The 25,820-nt window shown below is 38.2% G+C and overlaps 1 protein-coding gene across 7 annotated transcripts in view; it reads left to right on the forward strand.

The window, feature by feature from the left end:
- The window catches only part of CHL1 (cell adhesion molecule L1 like), a 232,568-nt gene that overhangs the window by 38,587 nt on the left and 168,161 nt on the right, over positions 1–25,820 (forward strand). For 6 of the 7 annotated variants that reach the window (XM_049862001.1, XM_049862007.1, XM_049862008.1 and 3 more), the window contains exon 2: positions 8,589–8,668. The gene's annotated coding sequence lies outside the window, so the exon portion shown is untranslated. Of the gene's footprint in view, positions 1–8,588; positions 8,669–13,735; positions 14,436–25,820 lie in introns of those variants that run through there. The other variant, XM_049862005.1, reaches the window with a different exon arrangement.

Genomic DNA, 25,820 nt, shown 5'->3' on the forward strand with positions numbered 1-25,820 from the left:
AATAAATACTCTGTGACCAAAGTAACAGGTGCAATGGCTGAAGTAGGAAATGGGAATAATATCCTGGGATCAGATTTGTTTAGATAAGCCCCTATTCCAGGGATTAAGGGCTCCCCATTCATGGGTACGCCTTGACCACAGTGCCGAACACAGCATAGCCAAGTAATAAACACTCGAGTGAGTAAACAAAGACCCACTTGTACAATGTTTGGGGTAGAAAGTCCTAATAATAGGGATGTTACCATCTTTGCATACCAAGATGTGCCGGAATATTTGTGTCACCATGCCTGCAACCATAAGAAACAACAGTCTGCTTTAAAATTGTACTAACGATCCCATAATACCTTTGGCAATATTTAAGACTATCATTTATATAGCTGCATACTGGAGAAATCATTATAACCTTAGGGAATAAGTAACTTTTTGGTGTCTGCATTTTCTCATCTTTAAAATGAGGCTATTAAAAAACAAAGTATCTACTTCATGGGGCTGTAAGGTTAAAATGGATTAATATAAATAAAGCACTTAGAACAAACAGTGCCTGCCATATAGTAAGCCCCACATAAATGTTTCCTGTTATTACAAAATGAGCCTGGCATTACTATTACCTGGTTTGATTGGCTGTATCCAAAGAAGCCTTGCTTTGCAGATATGTGAGATTATTGTCACATACATTTTGGACTGTATCTAAAAAACACAGTGCTCCTCTATCAGTTGTGTTCAGAACTGCTACTGCAAGTTTTTAATAGACATTGTACTACCTGGGGAGATAGTCTCCAATTGCATTAGAAAGTAATATAAAATCAAAGCTGGATTCTGTTGGAGAGCCAAAAGCTTGTCTGATTTATTGTTTACTTAGAACATTGATATTTTTGCTTATTGTTTCCAAAACCATTTCAAACGTTATTTCCTTTCATACTAGCTCCTTTGATTAAAGCTTTTGACATTATTGAGAAAATAAGGAATGCTCCTTTCCATCATACTTTAAGGAGACTAGCAGGGGTCTAAAAACCAAAACCCAGTGCCATTGAGTCGATTCCCACTCATAGCGTTCTAGCTGGACAGAAGTTAGACCCTGGCCCCCAGATATGGAGATTTTAAGTTGTATGATTTGGAGAAGCAACAGCCCCTTCCCTAGTGTGGCCGGCACTAGAGTCCAGGCTTGGTGGTTCGACTGCACAACATGGTGGACTTGATCTCCAGTATTGTCTGCCGTCTCAACTTTCCTGGTTGGAAAACCATACATAGTATGATCAGGGGTCTGAGCCCTGCAGGTGTAGCCAGTGGCCTCAGGTTCTGATCTATCACCTTGATATTCTGCTGAGATGGATTGCCTTAAGCACTTGGCTAGAGCTGGTTTCCCAGGAGTTTTGCCAGAAAACTTCCTCTCTGGGTGTTTGGCCTGCAAGAGATTAATCATGTTGATCCTTCCCTCTCAGATCGTCAAGAGAACAAATTAGATTCAAATTTAATTTCAGAGAGAATGAGGAGGTAAGTAATTTTCCCACGGTGACACAGCTAGTAAGGGGCAGACTCATTTATTCATTCAAACAAATATGTGTTGATAGCCTACTATGTGCTACCTGCTGGAGCAGGATCAAAAACCAAACGTTGATAAAATGGGCCGGATTCAGGTCATTCTACGCTGGTTATCTGTAAGATTTTTATGAAGAGCTGTATTCTTCAGAAGGTACGCTGGTTCTCCATGAAGTTTTCAAATGTTAGAGATTAAATATAAACCTTCCTTTTTGTTAATAAACCAAGAATATGTCTCCACCTTTCCAGAAGCTGTTTATTTCTTCAACAGATGTGACCAATCATAGTAATAGAATTTCATTGTGTATAATTTATTTCTGAGGGATCACCCCTCTCTAAAGTTGTGACAGTCCACAATCATAGAAAACAACTGCATTCAACTTTCAAGATTTTATTTTGCTGTCTTCTGTGTATTTATCTTTTATACTAAAGATTTCTAACCTTTTTAGTCTTTCTCTGTGTAATAGTCCCATAATCCCAGATCTTGAATATTTTAATTACCTTTCTCAGTATGTTCTCTAGCCTCATTATCAGAGAATCTTTTTCTTATAATTATAGACCTTTAAGGCAAACAGAATCTGTAAAAACCATTCATTTAACATTTCCATGTTGTGGCTAAGAGTACTGAGGCCCATATTGGCTGAGAAACTTGCTGTGAATAAGCCCGGTGTTAGCAATGGAGCTAGGAATAAAACTCACTAGGTCTTCTGACTTGCCCTGGAACATTCTTTGCTGATTTTCCATATTATGCTATTGACCGCCTTCAGACAGTTGGATATTTACTTAAAAAATTACAGGATAGAGAGAAATAATCATTATGGGGTTTTTTTCTCAAAGAAACTGAAAGCATTTTACATGGATGATGCAATAATGGAGGCAGTCTAGTGTAGATAAAGGTGTGGGCTTTCGAGTTACATAGACTGGGTTTAAGTCTTGACTCTGCCAACCACTATCATTATGACTTTGTACACGCCACTTAACCTATTTTGAATTCATTTGATCTTCTATAAAACTAGGGTCAATACAACCTAAAGAGTGTACGTGAGAGTGTTACATGCGATAACATATTATCTGGAGTTAGGCACGCTGCCAGTTTTGAGAGTACAGTTCACAAGACTTTCCCCACTTCTGACACCAATCACAAGTTCCCAGGGTTCCTCAAATTACCCTCGAGTCTGATAATTTGCAACAACAATTCATAGAGCACATTGAAACTATGATGCAGTTATGGTTTATTATAGAGAAATAATACAAATTAAAATCAAGCAAAGAAACAAATGCATAGGACAGAGTCCAGGAGGGACTTCTGGTTGTCCTCTCTCTGTGGAGTTATTAAGGGCAATCGGTACCTGCCCCTGGCAACAATATGTGAATATATGCACAGTGTATTGCCAACCAGGGAATTCACCTGAGTCATTAGTGTCCAGAATTTTTATCTGGGCTCCATCACATACTGCCCACATGGATGACCTTTATTCTCCTTCCCTTCCTGGAGGTTGAAGTCAAACCTTTAATCTCCAGCACCTCTGAAGGTTGGAATTGATATGGCATGGCCCAAAGCTCCCATCATTAGTTGTATTGTTAGATAGTCCAGTGGTGAAAGCCCTCAAACAAATGCAGATACTCTGAACAGGAAGGACATTCCAGGTGTCTACGGATCACCTCCAAGCAGCCAAGGGCAATGGCCAGACCTCTTTTTGGGTAAGATTAAGTCTTCACTACACGTACATAAATTGCTTAGCATAATATTGAGCATATGATATAACTTCAATTGATGTTAGGAAAAAAAAAAAATCACATATGACCTTTAGTTCTTGTTAGGTACCATCAAGTCGATTTTGACTCGTAGTGACCTCATGTGACAGAGTAGAACTGCCCCATAGAGTTTTCCAGGGTGCAATTTTTACGGAAGCAGATCCCCAGGCCCTTCTCCTGCAGAGCTGCTGGGTGGGTTCCAACTGTCAACCTTTTGATTAGCAGTGAAGCACCATGAGGGCTCCACTGCCCTTAATAAGGGGGCCATTAATGGTTGGTTTTTAATAAACAAATGCAAAAACCAGTGATCAGAAGTGGGTACTATCTTCTTTCAGAATACAATAACCAGGAGTATTCTTAGGAATAAAGTCGGCATCTTTATATTCCTTGTATAAAGTTTTGCCTATAAATAGTTTCTAAAACCAAACACTATCATAGTTTTTCTGGAGTTCATTTTATTGAGTGTCATGTTATACTAGGCATATTGAAGAATTTTTGTTCATATGCTCATTTTTACTGTACTAGCTTACATTCTAGGGAATATTATATGCTTCGTATAGCCTTTCCTTTTTAAAAGACCTTTTCATTTGACAGCTTTGTAGTGTGCATATTGGCACACATTTGAGGCTATTGAACTCCATGATTTGAATGAACAGTTCATTCCTGCTAGGTAAATCTTAATTTGTGCCAGAAAAAAGGTTCTTTCAATCCCAACTTCTTAAGAATATTGACTTAAATACTGACTAAAAGCTGGGGTGCTCTCAGTTTATTTTTTAAATCACTAGAACATAGCCAGCATTCAAAGATCAATTGAGATTAGGTATATTTTTCAAAGAAAAATAAAAAGAAAAAAAAGAGAGCCACTCTTAAGACCAAATGCTACATATATTTATTTATTCATTTATTTGTTTGTTTGTTTATTTATTTATTTATTCGGTGCACATTGTTAAGTGCCCAGTATTGGACAATTTGACAGCCGCTGTGCTTGGGTGCTAGGGAGGCAAAAATTAATACGACAGTTTCCTCCTGGCTTTAAGGAACTCAGGAGCTTGCATAAAGTAGTGTAGAAATGCTTTCATGTCTTGCGAGAAGAAGGTATGCAACTACACAGGCATGTGACTGACACAGCAGTTGTATCCTCCTATTGGCTGAGTTTGACTGGAGACCTTTCAAGCAAGGGGAATCTGGAGACTGATCCAGCTCTCCTGTCATTGACTGCCTTGGGGTGATGATGGGGAAGCTGCCGCTGACCCGCCTTTCACAGTGATAGGTGCTGGGAGCAGCCACTGTTTACTGGACACCTTCTAGATCTCAGCCTTGCGCTAAGCATTTTGTACATGTCAGTCCTATTCATCAAACTCATCCTGCAAGTAGGTACCATTATCCCTTATTCGTCAGTGAGACAAATGACGCCCTGAAAGTTTACAAGATTAGCTGAAGATCACACAGTGACTAAATGCGTTGTATATTCACTGTATTTTCAGCCTAGTGTCCCCTTTGCTAGCTACATTGGTAGTAAACTCATCCCTCTTACAGACCAGAGTATGACCTTCAAACCTGTGACTGTCAAGTTAAGAAACCTTGAAGTGCCACTGTCATTTGATATGGGTAGCTTTCAGATAGTCATTCATTAATTCACCCAAATGTCCTTATTGAGCTTTGTCATGGTGCCAGGCAGTGGAACTGGGGATAGAGCAACAATCGAAATACGCTCTTTGAGAGCTCAAGTTACATTACATTAAATATAGAGTAAAACCTAAGAGGAGTATTTATGAGTAGCCCATTAAGCCTTTAGCTACTTGTGTGTAGAATGGAGTTGCAATCTACATAGGATTTATTGTAAATTCAATGAGTAAGGAAAATTTCACTTTAACAATATCCTACAAAGGTGCCCTGTTGAAAAATGATACATTTTCTCTAAAGAAACCTTGTGCATCCAGCTTTTCCTCCAGCACTGGAAGAGACCACCACTTTATTGTTGAGCACCTGATGAAGTCGTAGTTCTGTTTTCCTGGAGTTGCATGTTATTGCCATGTTGTGTGAAGCATACTGTTTTCAAATATTAGATAAACTTAAAGCAGCAAGATGCTCAGATAGACATACGGAAATGGTTTCAGCTGATTCAGAGCTACCATTTTACATTTGCAATGGAGACCTTTGTTCCCTGAGTGGACTACCCTAGTCCATTTTTTACTACTGCTTGCTCTTGAGCAAATTCTGTTTCTCCCTCTAATGTACACATTCTCTCTTTCTGTTTATTTTTTTTCCCTCAAATGAGAATATTTAATTAGCTCAATTTGCCGATGCGATATTTTCTTTTTCCTCAATAAAAAATCAATCAAGAGCCCAAAGGCCTATTTTGCCTTAACACGCTTCTAAGTTCTTCTGATGTTCCTTTCAATATTCCTGTCAATCTTCCCTTTAAATTAGGCAGGTATATTTATGTGTGTATCACTGAAGTAAAAGAAACGTAGGACCTTTGGAAAAAAAAATCTTTCCACTAAGAATAGAAAATAAAATATTAGTATTTCCTCTGATGGCGGTGGGAGAATGATTAAAGGTTTCTAGATTAAACAACTTCGAAAGACATTTTGTATTTTGCTAAATACAGTAAAAGGTTATGGGTAAGACATTTTCTAAAACTACGGTAAAAAAAAATGTTGCCGTCAAGTCGATTCTGACTCATAGCGACCCTACAGGACAGAGTAACAACCCTACAGGACAGAGTAGAACTGCCCCATAGGGTTTCCAAGTAGCTGCTGATGCATTTGAACTGCTGACCTTTTAGTTAGCAGCCAAGCTCTTAACTATTGCACCACCAGGGCTAAACTGTATATGTGTGTGTGTGTGTGTGTACTCTCATCATAATGTTTAAGCAGGTACCTTCAGTATATGTATATACTAAATTGTATAGCTTTTTTTTTTTTTATAGCTATAGTAGTGTATTAATAATTATCACAGGAAAACAGAAAAAAGAATGAGATAAAAATAACATGTATATATATGTATGTGAATATAGATAGTATCTATATATGTGGAGATATATATGTGAAGGTATGTTATATAATAAAAAATTTGTTTTAATATTAGGTGTTGTATTCTAAAGGATTCTCTGCATCCCTCTTGGGAGATCATGCACTTTCATCATGATGGAATGAAAGGATGCAGAGATAATCCTTCACACATACACAGACACAGACACAGACACACACACAGAGCTAGTGATTAGATTAGCTGCAAAGAACTTACAGACATGATTAATGTGAGTGCCACTGCAACCAAAGTTGAACGAAGCAGCTGAGAGCTCAGCAGGCATATGCTACTGCTGTGAGCATACAAATAAGTTTGATCAGTAGCTACAATCTCCATGTCTAATGCCAAACAACCGTCTTAAAAATCCCAGGCCAGGTTGTGGATGATTCAGCACAGGCACCGATCCCTGCTGCCATGGGTGTCATTGACAGTTGTAAGAAGGTTGGACCTGTAGGGAAGAGCTACCCACCACAGCTGTATGACACGGATAGCTTTTTAAGAGATGCCTCAGAGATTTAACACTGGAACAACAAAAGTGGTTCCTGGCTGTAGAATGCATCCAATTTTATGACATTCTTTATTACTGGGATAAATAAAGGGCATTCTGTATTAAATCATTGAACTTTACCCTTAGGATATGGTGTAGTGAGTCAGCAAATCTCATTTGGAATCAACATGTACAAATACTTCTATTTTTTCTTTCACCCCAGTGAGTGAGTATTTTAACACGCGTAGTTTTTTTAGGATGCTAGGTACGACAAAACGATGGCCAGGTTCTGTGTTCCTCTATGTAGGTGAATTGCTTCTATTAGTCTGCTTTAGCCAATAAAGCAGTTATACCCCAGAAAAGTGTATCACTGGGCCCACTGGTTGGCGCCATGTTAAATGCTGTTGTGTGCATTGTTCGTCCTCCATAAACATTTCTCTTTGTCATAATAGTGCCAATAATAATGGGGTCAGAAGTAGGCCTAATGGGATTGGAATGAGGTTACTAAACAAAAGTATAAAGGGAACAGTTTGTGCAGTGTGTCACTTGGTCAATTGGAAAGCAGTGGGGACTATTCTCATACTTGCCAGGGTAGAATTTTTCTTTTCAGTATATCGGTGTGAGGCTCTCTCCGGAGGAATTGCAATCTGTTTATAAGTTCTTGGCAACAGCTTTTGGAATAAGACCAAAGAGATTGTCAAATTATGCATGGAAAGGAAGTGGACTGCTGGAATATTTTAGCCATCCTTCTTTTTTTAGAACCAAACATATTGTAGTTTTATAAGTATCTTTAAAGTGTAATCACTACCAAAATGAGTTGGAATTATTAGACAGAATTTAGTTCTTCCGAATGAAGCTCACTAATTTATCAAAACTGGTATGCAAAACATCTTTGACTCATTTTGACCTTCTTTATGACTCACAGAAATTCTTAGCTTTTCCAAGGTGTGTTCGTGGGACAGCATCCGAGAAGAAGCTTAAAAGCAATCTCTCAGAGATTAGGAGCCAATCCTTGGGTCATCTGGGAATTAACAATAAAAGGGTCGTATATACTGGTAGAAACACAGCCTTCATTTCACATGTTGAGTTATAAAAAGCTGGGAAGCTTGACAAGAGCACACCTGGGTGAGAGATGGCCTCTTGAATTGACGGCTTATGTTAGCTCCCTCATTCATCGAGGTCTGATCTTAGGGAGTGCTTCCTGAGAGAGCTTTCACTGCCTCAGTCTCTATTGTTTTATTTTGACAGGTTGGTCACAGCATCAGACAAAAGCAAGTGGCTATCCTGAAAAACACTTCATGGAGAACTGCCAAGTAGAAATAATTACAAATTGTGGTCTCTGGCAAAGTACTTCAGGTCGTGAGGGAAGAGACGTCAATAATGCTTTCAGTGAGAAACGTAATTCCGTGGCTGTGTTCTGCAGGCCTACCCTCTCTGGCTCTGTCATTCGTAGACAAAGATTCACACAATGCCTTTTATAGCAACAGAGCACTGCTATTGCTTAGGTATCTGACTGAAAATTTTGGGGGGGCGAATCGACTCGACGGCACTGGGTTTTTTTTTTTTTTTTTTTTTTATACCCTGTGGAGCACAGCTGTTCTTGGGCACACATGGGGTCAACATGAGTCAGAGTTGACTTGAAGGGAACTGGTGGTAGTGATGGCGATCCAAATAGTCAATCAATTTTGTTACACAGGGAAAAGGTAAAAATCAATTTAAAATTAACGGTTAACGTGAAAATTATTTCTAAAATTATAACTTTTACATCTCTCTATAGGTACTGGAAACTGCAAACAATGATCCTGTCTTAATACTGTGTACGCATCATTGTGGAGCTGAGAGGAACTTCATTTACTGGTAAGAATGTTTTCCTTAAATCAGTTGCTTTCTGCATTTTCGAATGTACTTAATTATTACAGTGTGGGGCAAAAGAATAGACAGAGGAAGTGACATAGGATAAGGAGGATGTCACAGAATTCATGTGTTCATTACAGACGTAGAGTAGATATGGACCTGATAGATAATATTGAAGGTTTTTTTTTTTTTTTCTCTCTCCATTGAAAGAACAAAACACTTAACTAAAAGATACTTTTCTAGTTAGCTGACCTCTTGGCATATTTGAAAGTTGTATCCTGATGATATTTACCTAAATGCCATTTTTAATAGAAAAATGAATTTCATCATTTGGAATTGAGAAAGTTTAATTCTTAGGTAGCTTAAAGGTTTAGTGGGAAAACCTATAATTTCAGGGGCCAAATGGAGCTCACCGCCTTTATGCTGTAAGGTTTTATATCTGTTCCTTGGATTTGGATCAATGAGAATTTTGACTTGAATTCTCCTTGGAAGTTTTTTTTTGTTTTGCTTTGTTTTTTAAATCCCTTGTGCAGTACCATACTGAATTGTAACTAATTTCAAAGAGTTCGAAATAGTGTGTAAAAGTCCAGTGTAGAAGGCCAGGCTGACAGTATATAGCTATGGGTAAGCTATTCGGTCCCTTTAAACCTCTGTTTTCTGATTCATAAGATGGAATAATAGTTGTAATTGCTCATGGGTGCAGATTAAATTAGATTAAATTTGATATTGCATTTTAGCGCTGTGTTTTGCTTATATAGTATTCAGCAAATGTCAACTATTAGTATCATTATTAGTTTTTAAAGACAGAGTGATTTCAGGAAAAATGATGGTATTTTGAGATACACTTTTTACTTTCTCAAGAGTATACTTTGTCACCAAGAAAATATGAACTCGTATAGAATTAACATATTATCGGGGCAGAATATTTCTATATATTGATGGTAAACTGGGAACTTAATAAATGTAAAATAATGGATACAGTGTGTAGAACACTTAGATTTTATGAGTCATTGTTAGCATGTCTAGTGTTTGGTAACCCCAAAGACCTTCTAAAGAACTAGGGGTGAGGGTATTCCAAGAATTAGTCTATGAGGCAACTGTGTGTATGTGATTTTCATAACAGATGCCTTCTCATTGTTTTTAGATGCCTCCTTTGGAGCTTGCTCCAAGAGGGCTTCTCTGCACAAGGTTTCTAACTCCAGTTAATCTGTAGGTCTATTAGAAGATTAAAAAGCATTTGAGATATACCCTACTGTCCTTAGGAAATGTTGTTGTTGTTAGGTGCTGTTGAGTCCCTTCCGACTCATAGCAACCCTGTGTACAACAGAATGAAACACTGCCAGGTCCTCCACCATCTTCACAATCGTTGTTATGCTTGAGCCCATTGTTGCAGCCACTGTGCCAGTCCATCTCGTCAAGGGTCTTCCTCTTTATCACTGACCCTCTACCTCACCAAGCATGATGTTCTTCTCCAGTGACTGATCTTCCTGATAACACATCCAACATATGTGAGAAGAAGTCTCCCCACCCTTGCTTCCAGGGAGCAGTCCAAGACAGACTTGTTCATTCTTCTGGCAGTCTGCGGTATAGTCTATATTCTTTGCCAACACTATAATTCAAAGGTATCAATTCTTCTTCAGTCTTTCTTATTCATTGTCCAGCTCTTGCTTGCATATGAGGTGACTGAAAATACCATGGCCTGGGTCAGGTGCACCTTAGTTCTCAAAGCAAAGTCTTGGCTTTTCAACACTTTAAAGATGACTTTTACAGGAGATTTGCCCAGTGCAATGCATCACTTGATTTCCTGACTGTTGCTTCCATGGGCATAGATTGTGGATCCAAGTAAAATGAAGTCCTTGACAAATTCAGTATTTTCTCCATCTGTCATGATGTTGCCTATTGGTCCAGTTGTAAGGATTTTTGTTTTCTTTGCATTGAGGTGTAATCCATACTGAAGGCTGTAGTCTTTGATCTTCATCAATAAGTGCTTCAAACCATTTTTGCTTTCAGTAAGAAAGGTTGTGTCATCTGCATATCGCAGTTGTTAATTGGAGTCTTCCTTGAACCCTGATGCCTCATTCTTCTTCATATAGTTCAGCTTCTTGGATTATTTGTTCAGCACACAGATTTAATAAGTATGGTGAAGGGATACCACCCTGACACACACCTTTCCTGATTTTAAACTATGCAGTATCTCTTGGTGCTGTTCGAACGACTGCCTTTTGGTCTGTGTACAGGTTCTGCATGAGCACAGTGAAGTGCTCTGGGATTCCCACTCTTCCTAATGTTACCCATAATATGTTATGATACACACAGTTGAATGACTTTGCATGGTCAATAAAACAAAGGTAAACATTTTTCTGGTATTCTCTACTTTGAGCCTTAGGGAATACTCTTCCTAAAATCTAATTAATCAAATTCTCTGATAATGATTGTTTGTGATTGGTGCATTTATGCCATTAAAATACTTTCCTGATTTCACTTTAAATGAATTCCTAGTTTATAAGAAACCTAGGTAAATCTTCTGAGAAAGAAATGGATTAAATGCAACTTTCAAGATATTAAATTCTTAAAAAAAGATATTATGCTGCCATAAAGAACCTTAATTGCAGTTGTGTCATGATGATACATTAATAATTTTGTCTTTTGACATCATGAAAATGGATGGTAACCAGAGAAAAACGTTGCTCAGTCATAAAAATGCATTCTTTCCTTTCTTTTATTGAATTATTTTTATTTCTTGTGTTCCTCTCTATGATTAATCAAATCATTATTTCATCCTGCAAAATAAGTTCTTATGCCATCAGTTTTCATTGTGATGCTTGAGGGATTTAACAGTGCAGCTTCCAGGAAATATTTATGGCATTATAGTCCTAGAAAACACACACACACACACACACACACACAAACACGGATACTTAATCTTTAATTTTGTTTTGAAAATTCTTCATTTGGAGGTTTTTTTGACCATATACAACCTGTCAAGAATTAAAAAATGAAGTGAAACAATCCCCAAGGCCCTGATTAGATTATACCGTATGAGTACTTTGCTGTTACATTTTTCAATACTCAAATATATCTGAACTTGTTTAGAACACACTCTGTATTAAAGTATTAGAAATTTTATGAGGTTGAATTGTGCATATCAAATTAATGTAGGTTTACCTGTAAGTTTCAGTCATTGCTATACCTCTTTGTAATTGTCCAAAGATGATTTTATCCATATATCTTCTTAGAGGCCTAAGTAATTGAATGAGAGCTACTACATTTTTACTAGCAGAAGGTCACAATAAAATATGTGCTGTGTTAAATATAGTGGGTAATCTTGGGTCACCAGCTGAGACTGGTTGATGGTGCTTATCTCTGCATGCTGTGCGTCCTACTGATTTATGGATTTGGGTGTGTTTTCTTAGAGCAAAGACCAGGCTAGATGTCCTGACAGTAAGTAAGAGAGAGTAGTATTTTCATTAAAGTCTTAGCAAAGTGTTTTCACGTGAGAGAAGATTATAGCTGCCTCTCCTTGCTGGTCTGTGAAGATTTTATAAGGTATTGATTATTTTTCAAAGACACTCCAGTCTCCTATCAGAGGTCATTCACATGCTTAATTACATCAGGGCTTGGCTCCTGTACTCTGGAGAGGACAAGATGGAACAGACCCTCCTTTTTGAAATGTGTAGTGTGCTACATGCTGTGAAAACCTAACTTGCTTGGCTGATCCTGCCTTGCTCTTAGCTCTGTTTGCATGCCTTATCTGAGAAACACATCTCTGAGGGCAGAGTCCAGGTCAAACTTGTATTTGGAGCATCACTACTGAACCCTCAACTAGGGACACAGTGTTGTTGTTGCTAGTTGCCATCGAGTTGATCCCAATTCCATATGACACCATGCACACTAGACCTTTCTAAATGTGGGGGTGGGAGGAAGAAGATGAAAGAAGCGGAAAGAGAGGAGGAGAGGGTCTCCTGATAGTCTAGTCTTTGGATAAATTCTATGCTGAGACGCTCCTGAATTGCTCTTCTCGTCCCCGTAATCTTCCTGGCCATTTGATAGGAGTTTCCAGTCACACTTAAACTTGGCTACTGATGAGTTTTAATGCCCCTTAGCTACCAGCTCTCTGGTATTCCCACCTGGCCATGAGGGACCTGGCTTTATTGTTGGCTCTGGACTGTGCTAATTCAATTCAGGACAATTAGGAAATAAAAATATGAGGTACTGTCAAATGTGTATTATACAAAACTGAAAATGGCTCCTCGAGAAATGTAAGGAAGAAGACCCCCTCTGTTGAATAAGTAAGTATAGTTTTCCAGCATCTCTTGTGATGGAGCATTCAAAAGTAATAAAAAATTCCATTGAATGCCGGAGTATTTTGCATAAATAATTAATGCTTCATGTTTGACAATAATGATACTACACAGTAGTCTTTCCTCCCCTCCTCCATGATATGCTCCATGCCCTCTTCCCAGAATTAATTATTCCAATCCATATTTGATGTTTACACCTTTTAAATATTTATGGGCTGTTATGTTCCTTTACTGTTGTTTACCCAGCTCTAGAGACATTCAGAAGCCTTGCGTTTCTTCCTTAGCCAAGCACTCCATCCCCTTCATCATTCTCTTCGATGTTCTTTGGATTCCCTCCAGTTTGCATACATAATTTTGGTATTGAGGTGCCAAAAATACATTTGTTTCATTTGTAGTCTTATTGAAGTTACTTTTACTCAAATTGTACCCACAAATAAATGTGATCTCGAAGGTATGAAAATTCAGTGAGGACTTCGAAGGGAAGCCGAGATATACAAACATGTTGTTAAAATGCTACAGGTAGATTCACTAGGGAAATGTTAGAATCAACTCAACAGCACGCGACAACAGGGAAATATACATATCAAAAATCAAAAGATTTTAGAATAAACACTGTGTGTAAAATTACATTTTTAAGCCTGGGATCGTGCTGGCTTTGCAGATTTTTGTTGTTCCTGTCATTTTCTTGTTAGTCAATATTTTAATAGGTTTTTTTTTCTCTTCAATATTCCTGGCCATTTTCTTTTTCTCCCTGTTATTTTTTTTTCTTTCTTGCAAATTCAAAAGGCAGAATTGTTTTATCAAAAGGAAAAAGGTGCTTTTCCACTGCAGAGAAAAGACAAGTAAAATGACAACTAAAATATCAAAGACAAAGAGACACTGAGACCCAACAAAATTTGGGTGATCTTTGTAATAGGGATATATTGCATTTATATCAATATTTCAAATGATTGTTCAAGCAGCATGACAGACTGCACAAATAAAATGTCCATGAAAATATGTAGCCCAACCAAACAAGTGACTTAGAGTAAAATCCAATGAAAGAAGAAAATTGTGTTTCCTCCACAAAATGCCATTTTTGCCCTAGGGCAATCTCTGCTGAGGGAAAAATACCATGTTGTAACACTGACGTAGATCATAGGCGTCTCCCCTCAAAAGCAGATTTTATTGGACTACACATGGGTGCAGATATCTGAGGCCTTGGAATGGGAGAGAACCAATGAAATATATTCCTGCTATCACTGACTGTGCTGGGAGAGGGATAACATGAACAGGCACATCTCAGAGTGCAGTGATGAAGCAGGGACTTAAGAAGTAAATCAAAGCCTCTGATCAAAGGCTACTTTGGCCTACCATAAATGATCCTGCCATGGAAGGAAGCCTTACACACAGTGATCAAGGATTCGTGCCTTCACACACCCACAGCCTCCCCCCACCCTCACCAGGAACGAAGCAGACAGGGAGTGGAGGTGAGAAGAAATACTTCAAAGCTCGCTAAGGACACGGTGCCATATAATTTCCCTTTCTTAAGGACAGTGTTCAAGTGTTAGAAAAATGAAAATAAATTTTGTTTTTTTTAGTGTATTTGAATTTTACTTTTCAGATACCTAGAAGTTGGCACTTTTGGCTTAAGCAACTCATTTGTAAACAGATATTAGGCAGTACTTTTAGCTGCAGTTCCTTCCCTTTAATACCTATATTAGAGTCCTGGTGGGGCAGTGATTAAGGGCTCAGCTGCTAAGCAAAAAGTTGGCAGTTTGAATCCACCTGCCACTCCTTGGAAACTCTATAGGGCAGCTCTACTGTGTCCTATAGGGTTGCTATAAATTGGAATTGATTCAGTAGCAAAGGGTTTGGTTTGGAATGCCTGTATTAATATTCTATTCACAACAGCAGATAGTAGGTAAATAATTTTGTATTTGAGAAAAATGTTGTCTATTGAATTTAAGTTGTGTCAGGACTTCAGTCCACACTCACATGCTAATTGTTAACTTCTTGGTAACCAGCTACATCAACTCTTAGGCAACTTTTGTTGTTTTAGTACACATCGTGAGTGTAGCCGGTTCTTTAACTGTGTACAGATATTCCTACATGCTATATTCTTCTGCCATCCATACTTCATATTTTATAACATTTTAAATCTATGCCAAATGTAAAATGATAGTGCAAGTACAACAAACATTTTTATCAAACATCTTACCCAGTTGTCTAGTTATAGCATGTTTTTTTTTTAGTTTGTAGGGTTTAAAAATGTTTTTAAAAATTCATTAATTCGTTCAGCAATTATTTTTGCATGACTGTTATGAGCTACTGTGCTGAGGACATAACAGTGAACAAAATCTTGGTTCCTGCCCTCATGAAGCTTATACTCTACTAGGGCAGACATATTGATCAACTTATCATGCAAACGGGTGTAAAATTTCAGCTCTGGTAAGTGCTAGGAAGGAGAGTTAATTGTGGATTTCATCCACGGAGATCGGGGGGGCTCCTCGGAGGAACAGGTGCCTGGTCAGATATAAGAAGTAAATCAGACGGAAGCGAGAGCAGCAAGGAGCAGCTAGAGAACTTCGTTGTCAGTACGCTTACAGTTTTCTTGGGGTATACCCTGTGGTTTTTTGTTTTGACTTTTTTGAAAATCAGTACAGCTATGGGGAAGAGAACAGCGCTCTTCCCCATAATAGATAATTTACCAATTAACAGAATGGATTTTAACTTCTGAAAAATCTGAATTCCAAGCCTAATCAGGCAACTTCTCAGTTGAGGACTTTGGGCAAGTTAGTTAATTTCTCTGAACTGCAAACTCCTGACCTGTACAATAGAGATCATAATACTCATTTCATAGAATTATCTCAGTAAATGCTAGCCCTCCTTATTATCATCACATCACCATCATCACTGTGGTAGACTTGAATTCTGACACAGATTTGCAGTGGAAATGTAGGCAAATTATTTCATCTCTTTGAGTTTCAGCTTCATACTTCAGTAAAATGTGGGACGGCTGGATTAAATGATTTCCAAGAGTCATTCCTGCTCTAGCTTCCCATGGTTTTCCAAGCAAATCTAAAGCAGTCTAGAAATCATAAGAAACCTCTACGCTGGTGGGTTAAGGAAAGTGTTGTTTGAGGGAAGTAGATTTTAAACAAAGATACACGATTCCACCACTAAGCAAGCTTGCTTACGTTTTTTAATCCACATTTTAGAACTTTCTATTATCTGAGATTAAATTTTGTGGTACATAATTCTTCTAGTAAAAAGCGCTTGAAGAGTTTCAGTGGGATGTTTAATTTCCCATTATGGTCGGTTTCTCAAATCATTCTCTTTGTAATTGTTACATTTTTACAGTCCTGTTTAAAAAGAATTTAGTTTTCCAACTAAAAATATCAAGCTGAGTTGGAAATTGAAATTCAAGGACTGTGAAATCCAAAGATAAGAAACCAACCTTCAGGCCAAAGTTTTCAACCATCACAACATTGATAAAGACTGCCAGGAAGCAGTGTTTGCTTTTTTGTTATAAAATGTAGAGAAAATATTTGGAAGATACTTATGGCCAAAATAAAATTTTATAGCATTCCAAAACCCAGAAAAGGGAAAATGATTCATTATATCCCTTTTACTTATTTATTTCAATTTGTAAATATTTGGTTTGATTGTAGCATCTTTTCTTGACTCAGTTTACACTTCATTTAAATTACTATTTTTTTAGATTTAAAAAGTTTACTTTTGACAATACTTATGTTAAACATTTAATCTTTGCTTGTAGTACCACAGATATAAGAAAGAATCCAGATCTCTTTTTTCTATTTAATATTTTAAGACCTTCCCCCCTCATGTATTGTACATGATAAAAACTCTAAGTGCTTTCATACTTACCTTTGTCTTTACTCTTAGGAATACATGTTAAATAGGTAGTCCAGGTACTATTGGCCCCAAACTGAGATGTTGACTTGCTTAAGTATTTGTTGTTGTTGTTACCTACCTACTCTTGGGGACCCCATGTACAATGGAGTGAAGTGTTGCCCGATCCTATGCCATACCCATGATCAGTTGGGTATCAGACCATTGTGATTCACAGGGTTTTTATTGGCTGATTTTTCGAAGTAGATTTTCAGGCCTTTCCTCCTAGTCAGTCTTGTCTAGTAGCTCCTCTGAAACCTGTTCAGCATGATAGCAACATGCAAGCCTTCATTCATAGACGGTTGGTAGCTGTGCATGAGTTGCACTGGCCAGAAGTCAAATCCAGATCTCCTGCATTACGTAGAAGGCGAGAATTCTACCACTGAACCACCAATAGACTGATAATCACATATTTCTTCAATGAGAATTAGACCTCATATTGTCCAACTTGTAGACCAGTACATAATTCAGAGTCACCAATGGATCTTCCAAGGTAGCATAGACCCCGACTAACTGAATTAAAACATGCAAATCCTTGATATGAATTAATCATACCAAACTCTTTGCTATCTAGCCGATTCTGACTCATAGTGACCCTATAGGACAGAGTAGAGCTGCCCCATAGTGTTTTCAAGGAGCAGCTCGTGGATTCAAACTGTGGACCTTTCAATTAACAGCTGAGCTCTTAACTACTGCACCACCAGGGCTCCTTGATATGACTTAGAGCTGGCTAAATTGGTCAATCATTTTCTGATTGCCAGCAATTATTACAGCATTAAATGATATTTTATATTGATTTTCCCTTCTATTTTTTTCTTATACTATTTTCCCATTTTGTCGGCCTATGTATGGATGTGCTTTTCATTTGTGAGTGTTTAATTATCATGCCTTCGTATTGGGTGGGAGACCGATTGGCATGGATTAATTAATGTAATGAAATAATTACAGTTATTATAATATAACTATATAACAGCTAACATTAGGAAAGCCTGCTTGGCTAGTGGTTGTGAGCATGTGCTTTGGAAACCTAACTGAAATAGGCCTGAATTTCTCTTTCAATAGTTGCTAATAATGTGTGCCTTTGCAAGTTGCATAATCTCTTTGAGCCTTAGTTTTCTCACCTGTAAGGCAAAGATAATAGCACTTATAGAGTTTCTTTTTTTAAACTAAACACACATATAACTACATTATACTTTATACATGCTAATGGGCTCAACATTGTTATTAATATTAGTTTTATTGTCCTGGTCACAGGACTGTGCATATATCCCATTATAAGCAAATCATATTCTCTTACCCCTGTGGCTTTCTAGAATGGGCTAGGTAATGCAAGTTTGGTCATATACAGTCCTTTGCTGGGAATTTATCAAACTCAAGCTGTCAGGAAAAACAGAGGAGAGTCAGCAAGGTAGACTTAATAGAGTTCGAGTTCCTAGATCCTGGGATACCTGCAGCTGGTTCTCCCTCTGCCTTTTCTATGGTTTTTCTTTGTGGATCAATTCATTCCCCTTATTTAAGTTAAAATTGGGTTTCTGTGACCCACTAATGAAATTAAGTAATATAACATCTTAAGGATCACATTTTTTCGTCCTTCAGTTAACACTACCCCCAACAGAATCTTATCACTTATTTATTTGCATGCTAGATTTCTTTCTCCCTGTAACTGAAATGTAAGTTTCATCTAGACAAGCGCTTGCAAAACTCTGTCTTCAGCTATTGGAAAATTCCGACAACCTAGGAGATATTCAATAAGTGTTTGTTGCATAAATGGATGAAGGGAGAAGGGAAGGAATTGTTTAGTTTGTTTGTTTTTTAATTAAGTGCTACGTAATCAAAATTGCATCCATATCCTTTCCTGAATAGATTAGGGAAAGACACAGATGTAACTTTTATCGAGAACTTACATTGAGCCAGTCATCATGTTAAATACTGTGCACCTTCGAGTTCAGTAGTCTTATCCCCATTTTACAAATGAGAAAACTGAGGGGCACTGAGGCAATAACTTCACAGTGGTGGGCTCTGTGGTGACCTGCCTAGGTCTGTCTTCAGGAACTAGTGTTTCCACATTTCCGGTTGCTGGAAGTACTGTCGGCAGACCACCGTCAGGTGTCAGCCCCTTCAGGGATTGCCTCAGTTGAAGAGAATATTCCCTTGAACAAAGTCACACCTCCTTCCAAAGTAGTTCGTGTCTGTCATGGATTGAACTGGATCCCCCCAAAATATCTGTCAACTTGGCTGAGTCATGATTCCCTTGTATGATTTCTACCATTTTGTCTTCTGATGTGATTTCTGTATGTGTTGTAAATCCTATCACTATGATATAATAAGATGGATTATAATTATATTGATGACGTCTACAAGACTAGGTAATGTCTTAATCCAATATCTTTTGAGATATAAATGAGAGAAGTGAGCAGAGAGGCATGAGAACCACATACCACCAAGAAAGCAGTGCCAGGAGCATGAGGTTCTTGTGCTGAGATGCTCCCAGACCAAGAGAAGACTGATGATAAGGACCTTCCTCCAGAGCCGACAGAGAGAGAAAGCTTTCCCCTGGAGCTGGCACCCTGAATTTGGATCTGTAGCCTACTAGGCTGTGAGAGAATAAATTTCTCTTTGTTAAAGCTATCCACTTGTGGTATTTCTGTTATAGCAGCACTAGATGACTAAGACAATGTCTAATGTGGTGACATAAAGGCCCAGCACCCTCACCCAACTCAAGACAACTCTGAAGAATCATCCCTGCATCAGAAGTCCCTGTAGGGCAGGCTGAAGCCACTCTTTATACTATACCACCACCCAATTTCTCCCAGTGTTCAATTCTGCTTCCCCTCCTTTCCCTCCATGGGTATTGATCCCAAGAGCCCTCCCTAATAAGCCGGTCAGCTTCCCAGGGCAACCAGCATGCTATGGTAACTTCTGAAGATTCCTGTCCTTCCTAGTGACAACACCTCTCTGAGGAGGTAAAGTGGTCCAAGATCTGTCAGAGCTGGCAGAAGTATACCTCAGAAAACTGAGCTGAGAAAAGGTTATATGTTCTCTAGAAATTAAAAGACATGACCAGTGTGGCAGGGACAGTGAGCCAGCTAAAGGTTGGCTCGATAGGCCAGCAGGCACTTGTTTCAAGTTTTCCTACCCTTCTTTCTGGTCAAGTATCAGAATCACCACCCAAAAGCTACAGTAATTCTTCCCTTTAGAGCCCAGATTATGCTCTATGAAATCTTATTTGAATTCAGGATTTGAAAGTTTTTTTTTTTTTTTTTTCGAAATGCTATTCACAGGCACTTTGATTCTTAACCTCCTTACTAGCTTCCTACCATAATTATAGTCTCAGAAAGCAGTTGTTTTCTGGGAAAAGATGTTGTGAGCTATTAGTCCTTATTTAGTCAATCAGTTTTGTGAAATTAAAAAATTTCTTTCCTTATTCACTGGAAAGACTAGGGTCCCAGCTGCTGGGATTTAAAGGCAAAATAGGAAATTTCCTAGTTTCATCAAGTATAAAAACCTTTTCATACTTTTTAAGTGGTTATGATTTATACCACATTGAGCTACAATTAGGAATTATTCAAGTAATACTTTGAATTTGTAATTTCTAGGTCCCGGAGACACAGATGGGCACCGCTGCCATCTTTGTGTTTGAAAACTGGTAGTGGTGGTGGTGCTGTGTGTGCGTGAACTAAATTAGATTGGTATACTGTCTGGGCAAAAGTCTAAATACTAGGGTTTTCATTTTACCTTAGGAAAGTATCACTGCTTTCTGGAAATCTGGAAAATGCAAAGATACATGGATCATATATATGCTACAGGGTTTATTTTCTTACATTGTGTATATTTTTTCCCCAACATTTCCTGACAACCTAGACAGTAGTTGTTAACATTGACTGCCTATAATGATTACCCTTTAAAATCTAAGGATCCTTGAGCCGATAATCTAATTAAGTAGTAATTAAGTAGAGGAAGCCCAGACAACTGTTTTGTTTGTTGTGGTGGTGGCTCTTTTTAATGTTTATACATGGTCTGTTAGACAACTAGGATTGAGGACCACTGGCCTGTTATAAGTCTTAAAAGGAAAATGTCTATAGATTATGGATATTTCTTACTTTGTTTACTGGCATACTCTCCAATTTTAAAAATCCCTGGGATTCATGCCTCCATATCCAAAAGAACAATGAGCTAACTGCCTAGAATTATACCACTGCATTTATTGTAGTTGTTTTGAGCATCTGTTTGGAACAAATACATTGTAGAAAATGTAAGAAGATTACATGCCTCATGACAGAAAGCAAAAAGAAAACAAAACAAAAAAGCATTATTGATGGATGTAATTTAAAAATGTAGTAGAACTTTGGCAGGTATGAGAGCTGTATCCTAGTACCTTATTAAGTCTCTATATTTATGTATATCACTGTAGCATGTACTTCTCATGCGTAATAGTATACAGCAGAACTTCTCCTTTGGGTGATGTACAGTTGTTGCACAACCCTAAGGGATAGCTTCACATGGGATATAAATGAATGGTATTTCCTGGAGGTGTACAAGACAACACTCTTGTTTTGAACCCAGGGAAGAAGGGCTTGGAACAGTGGGTCTTAACCAGGTGGGGTTTTGCCCACCAGGGGACATTTGGTAATATCTGGAGACATGTTTGGTTGTCACACTGGTAGGAAGCTGTTACTGGCATCTAATGAGTAGAGGTCAGGAATGCTGCTAAATATCCTGCAATGCACAGGACAGGCCCTCACAACGAAGGATTGTTCTGCCCAAAATCTCAATAGTGCCGAGGTTGAGAAACTCTGGCTTAAAGAATTGTGCTAGCTATCCTACCACCTCAAATTCCCATATAACTTTGGGGGTAAGAGCAGAAAACTTATCCATCTTTTTGAGGCTATATTCCCAGAGCCTAATACAGTGCCTGGTAGATAGCAGATGTTCAATAAATATTTTCTTAGGTGACTTAATGGTTTGATTTAGACAACCTTGTACTGAAGCCTCTGGGAATCCAAGCAAAAGGGAGCAATATTAGGAGCAGAGACATGAGTCCTGTTTATTTCTGTGATTGTTCTTACATAGAAATTTTAATTCAAGGGGGACCCTAATATGCAAGTGTTGAAAGATGTCTTCTCCTTGAATTTTTCATGGTGCCTGGCATTCTCTAACTAGTTACTCCTTAAGGTTTTGTCTACCTGGGTAGCTTTCGTGGGTTAAGACTTCACGTCACCTTTTATATGGAGACATTAGCTTTGATTAGTTCATTGTGTCCCACATTATGGGATGGATACCACTGACGGGATATAAAATGATCATAGGTAGCCTAAGACTGAAAAGGATTAATAGATTTACATAAAGAAAAAGGTTTTTTTTTAAAATTTTTTCTTTTTAATTCTCTTTCAATAGTTCCAATTAAGTCGATGGCTAACTCTGTGCTAGCATGTTCTTACAATTGTGTTAATACTTGCTACTATCTATTTTTCATAAAGAGAGAGCAGACCTCAGAATCAGGAATTCAGCTGTCCACAACCTCTATTTAGAATTTAATTGATTTTTTTTCAACAGATTTATTTTTACTTAAAGAGGTGCTAATTTTCCATTTACCATGAGAACATATTATCTTAAGATATTTTAATTTAAATAGAAAAGTGAGTCAACTAAAAACAAGTGCCAAAAAAAAAAAAATCAAACAAAAAAAAAGTACAAGTAATGCCTGGCTATAATTGCAATCCTGAACGTGTCATCTGAATGTGTGGGGAAACATTAAATATGTTTATTTGATTATCTCACTGTGAAGACGAAGACAGAATCTGGAAAACACCAGCCTGGATGGTTCTGAAAGAGGCAGTGTGTCCCTGTATATGTTTATACATATGTAGGGCCACTTAGCAGATGACACTGGATGTCTGGGGGACCAAAGCCCCAGCAGGAGGGAGCAAACCCTTAAAGGACATGTGGTGCCCTTTAAAAGGCCAACTGCATCAACTTAAAATTTTTTACGTCGTCCCACGTGGCTGTCTGTCCAGGCAGTGCCAACATGACTTCTGGCTTGCGAGGCCTCTGAGAGTAAGAGGGAGTATTGTTCATGGGGGAAATCAAAGATCCTATTATGAGTCTTAGAATTATGAATCATGCATCATAGGTTCTTTTAGTCAGCCAGACCTCAGAAGTCCTTCAATTCAACCACTCTTTTGAATCTTCAAGCCATTTATATTACCACCCCAATGTGTGGTCATCAATTTGGGCACCCCTAATAATGGTGTCTATTCCTGAGCTTCTAAGTCCACATTTGCATAACGCCACACCTAGAATTATGTTTATGTAAGTTCGTTTCCCCCCCACCCCCAATTTTTCTGTCTTGTGGGACAATAGAAAACAAAATCCAATCCCTTTTCTATGACCTGCAGATGCTTGAAGAGAACACCTCCAGCTCCTTCAACTTTTCCTTCCACAAGATAGTTTCTGTCTCTTGTCACCTGCTGGGAACTCACCACTGAATAAGATCAGCTTTAAAGTAAAGCACCTAGACCTGGATAAAATTTCCCAGGCTTCACTTGAGTAGAAGAAAGTTAGATGAGATCATCACATCCTTTGTTTTAGATACCATATCTCTAACTATATCCTAAGATGACAAACCTTTTGGCAACTTCATCATATTATTGTTCATTAAATAACTGTTTTTAAAAATGTACAATAATTATGCCCCATCTTCTTTATTTTGTATTTATGCCAACATTATACGGCAGGAAGGGACTAGGAATTGTAGTGAAGTATGAGCAAACTGTTAAGTACCAAGAGAAATTGGAAATGTGGTGATACGTGGAAACATCTGACACTAAGTTTGAGCTGAGAAGCTAGGCATCTGTTTTATTTTTCCTTAGTCTGTTTAAAAGGCCTCTTCCGCAAAGTTCCATTCCTGAGCCACATACATGAACATCATCTTTGCAGACACCTCCCCTAAACTTCCCATCGCTTGCTCTCTCACCCACCATTGCTGGATCTCCCTGTCACCCTGTTTTATTTTTCTTCACAGCTCTGATCACTGCTGAGCATTTTGTGTATTTCTATTTATGTATTATTTATTTTTATTTATGAATCCACTGTACCTGGCACATAGCATAATATCTGGTGCAATCAGAATTTAGGTGAATAATCGAATAAATAAGAAAATGAATGAATCACAGTGTTAATTATATATGCAAATTTCTGGGCCTCACCCTGGACCTGCTGAGTTAGAATTTCTGGGGACAGAGCCCAGGAATCTTTGAGTTTAGCCTACTCCTACTCTCATCTATTTTCTAAAATTTTAGTGTTACTCTTTTTGAATAGGAGTCCTTGGGCGGCATAAACTCTTAATGCACTCGATTGTTAACCAAAAGGCCAGTGGTTGGCCTCCATCCAAGGGCACCTTGAAAGAAAGGCCTGGTGATCTACTTCCAAAACATCAGCCAATGAAAACCTTAGGGACCCTAGTTCTACTCTGACGCACATGGGTCTCCATAAACTGGAGTTGACTTGATGGCAAATTTTTTTTTTTTTTAAGTACACCAAAAACTGAAAATAAAATATAAAGAGTAAACTTTTTAAATATCAAAAATTTACCATAGTCCTTTAAATTTTTAAAGGAAGTTGTAAATCTGCACTAAGCCATTAGAATACAATAATTTCCATTTTAAATTTGAAGTCAATTTCATATTACTGGACACTTGGGAATCACTACCTTCCAAAACACAACATTCGCTATAATGTAGGTTTGTTATTTAAAGAGATAAAAGGACCCTGATTAAAGCTTGTTTTGCCTGCCATGCCACCATAGCTTGAGGATCCACTCCCTGAATCACACGCCCATTCCCAGTATAGGAGCCCTGGGGGTGCAGTGGTGAAGCTCTCTGCTGCTAACCAAAAGGTCAGTTGTTCGAATCTACCTGCTGCTCCGTGGGAGAAAGGTGTGGCAGTCTGCTTCAATAAAGATTAAAAACCTATGGGGCAGTTCTACTCTGTCCTGTAGTGTCACTAGGAGTAGGAATCAATCTGACCACAGCGAAGGGTTTTGTTTTTGGTATTCCCAGTATGATAGCAAAGATGTCTACGTAGATAGTTATCCAGGTACCCGGGGGCTTGTTACCAAACACACCCAGGCAGATCGAGGAGAAAAGTTATCTAATTGACACATCTGGGATGTAGTTTTTAAAAACTTGTCTGAAATACTGATCTCAGACAGAAAGGGAGAGGAATGCTGGAGAGAAAGGATACACATAAAAGCTTTCCTTGGAAAGAGAAACTCTTATTTTCCTATAAACTTCATTACTAATCAAATAAGGGAGAAGAGCAATAAGAAACAAACAAGATTAGAGAAGCCAAAATGGTTTTTAAATGAAATTATTTTTCTCAGACTTTTCCATGAGGCGTCAGCAGCTCGTAACTGCCAGCTTGTCTGAAATCTGCCTGGTTTTTGACAATCTGAGATGCTGCTCTGTCTGCCCCATTTATTGTTTATTAAGTTGTAATTAATTTTTTTCAGAAGTAAATGAGGAATCAGCTGGACGATGAGCTAAGATGTTAAATTCCAGAATGTGTTAGTCACCTCCCAGCCAGTCTGACTAGACTCACTTGTGTTTTCACCTTTCATCATCTGTACAAGAAAAGATCCAATGTTGCATAAAACCAGTTGTCCAGTCAATTCCAACTCATGACGACCCCATAAGCGTCACAGTAGAAATGTGGTCCACAGAGTTTTCAGTGGCTGATTTTTCAGAAGTAGATTGCCAGGCCTTTCTTCTGAGGCACCTGTGGGTGGACTCAAACCTTCAACCTTTTGGTTAGCAGCTGAGTGAGTTAATTGATTGCACCACTCAGAGACTCCAGTGTTGCATGAAGCAAGTGTAATTAAACAAAGTTGTACACAAAGGTTACTCAGTGCAGCTGTCCCCTGAAACATCTGTTTATCATGATGCCTAAATTATTTTTTATCT

The sequence above is a fragment of the Elephas maximus genome, chromosome 20 (genome assembly GCF_024166365.1).
Source record: "Elephas maximus indicus isolate mEleMax1 chromosome 20, mEleMax1 primary haplotype, whole genome shotgun sequence".
In the NCBI taxonomy this organism is placed as follows: domain Eukaryota; kingdom Metazoa; phylum Chordata; class Mammalia; order Proboscidea; family Elephantidae; genus Elephas; species Elephas maximus.